Here is a 2,444-nt window from a genome sequence, read left to right on the forward strand (position 1 = left end):
CTCTGTATATGGAGCTGGCACCCTACTCACTGAGCCACACTTGCTGCCCTCTCCATCCTTCTTGATTCATTTTCTGATGGCAATCAGCTGCCCTTGGCCTTGCAGGGGTGGGGAACCTGCAGCCTTTTATTTTAATAAAATCCTTTCATTTTTAGTAATACATTTTTGTCTTTTATATTTTTAGTTTATTTTAAAAACACATCTAGGGGGGTGGTGCCTGTGGCTCAGTGAGTAGGGTGCCGGCCCGTGGTTCAGTGGGTAGGACACCAGCCCCATATACCGAGGGAAACGGGTTCACACCTGGCCCCAGCCAAAATGCAACAACAAAAAAATAGCTGAGCATTGTGGCAGGTGCCTGTAGTTCCAGCTACTCAGGAGGCTGAGGCAAGAGAACTGCCTAAGCCCAAGAGCTGGAGATTGCTGTAAGCTGTGACACCATGGCAACCTACCGAGGGTGATATAGTGAGACTCCTTCTCAAAAAAAAAAAAAAAATAGAAAATACACATATAAGGTGTTTGTTCCATAAAATTTGGATAGTCAAAAGGTCACACTTTAAGGACCTAGAAGGACACATGTGGCCTTCAGACCACAGGTTCCCCACCCCTGGAAGGATTCCCTGACCCCTTTCCAAACTAAAAGTTTGGCAGTCAGCTTCACGTTTAAGTGACCCTTTCCCACCCCCATATGCTCACATAAGTCTTGACATGAAGGCAAAACAGACTTAGATTTGTTACCCAAAACAGTGCCTAGAGCAAGCCCTCCTTGTACTTTTTCCCCATCACTAGTGACCTCTCCTTACCTTTTTTAACTCTTGCTGTCAGAAACTGGCTCTCTTGGCTTCTCCTCCCCATGTTGAAACAACTCATGAAAGCTGTACAGCTGCCTGCCTGGGAGGAAGGCCAGAACTAATCATCTCACAGAATCTCTAATGGGAGGTTAAACACATATTTTGAGGCATAACTGACGCAAAAAGAATGGAATTTTATGAACTCTAGGAACTGCAGCGGTTGCTTCCAAAATCTTTCTACTTGCTTTGTGTCCAGAGTTTACCTCTCTGTCCTTCTACTCCCAAGTTCAGGGTCACTGGTTTCTAGAGCCTTCTCCTCAGACTCTCTGCCCCACCTGCTGACTTCAATTTCTCCCCTCTATGCAGAAGAATCAGTTCTATCTCAAAGCCTCTTCTGAAATGGAAGCTCAGCAAGGCCTATGCTCCCTGGGGAACTTGTCATCTGAATATTCCCAGGTAATTGTCCCTCACCCCAAGCAGCTTATTCAGGTGAGTTTTTTTTGTTGTTGTTTTAGTTTGTTTTTTTTTGAGACAGAGTCTCATTCTGTTGCCCTGGGTAGAGTGCTGTGGCATCATAACTCACAGAAACCTCAAACTCCTGGACTCAAGTGATTCTCTTGCCTCAGCCTCCAGAGTAACTGGGACTACAAGCACCCACCACAATGCTTGGCTAGTTGTTCCTATTTTTAGTAGAGAGGAGTCTCACTTTTGCTTAGCCTGGTCTCAAACTTCTGAGCTCAAGGGATCCACCTGCCTCAGCATACCAGACGGCTAAGATTACAGAAATGAGCCACTGACTGGGTCCATTTTCAGGTAATTTATTTAAACACATATAGTGCTTTTCTTTGACAGATCAAGAGAAAGTGTCACAGGCGAGCTCCCAGCCCGTTTCCCTGCCCCTCCCCCCCCAGGTCAATTCCGAGAAAAGGCTTCAGAACAAAAAAGCACAGGAAGTCCTAAGTTTCGCAAAACAACCCGAGTTCCCAGTGGACAAACCATGGTGGAAACCTACCTAAGCTGTGTTACCCAAGCAGTAACCATTGTTACCTAAGTTGTATCCAATGTCACCCAAGCTGTAACCTCACCCCGAGCTAACCACAACGTTCTGCTTCTGTACTGGCTTGCTTGCTTGGCTATGCAAAATATATATATATAAAAGACAACCTGCCCTCCACTTCAGGGCTGGCTGTCTCTCAGAGCAGAGGTCCTCTGTGCAGGTGTAATAAATCACCAATTGATTACATCTAAGTGGGGTCCAAGTCTATCTTTTCAGGTCGCCATGGCTACAACAAAAGAAATTTTCTCCTACCCTAAAACAAATAACTTTTAGAATTTGAAAACAAACAACAACACTTCAAAAAAATCAGTATGTGAGGGAGTGAAGCGAGGGAAGAGGGGTTCATCATATAAAAATGAAATTTAAAAAAATCAGTATGAGGCCAGGCATGGTGGCTCACACCTATAATCCTAGCAGTTTGGGAGACCAAGGTAGGTGAATTGCTTGAGCTTAGGAGTTTGAGACCAGCCTGAAGAAGAGCAAGACCCCATCTCTGAAAAACATAGCCAGGTGCTGGCTTAGTGCCTGTAGCTCAGCAGCTAGGGCACTAGTCACATACACTGGAGCTGGCAGGTTCAAACCTAGCCTGGGCCTGCCAA

This window comes from Otolemur garnettii, unplaced genomic scaffold (genome assembly GCF_000181295.1).
Source record: "Otolemur garnettii isolate 467f Iridium unplaced genomic scaffold, OtoGar3 scaffold00043, whole genome shotgun sequence".
Classification (NCBI taxonomy): Eukaryota; Metazoa; Chordata; class Mammalia; order Primates; family Galagidae; genus Otolemur; species Otolemur garnettii.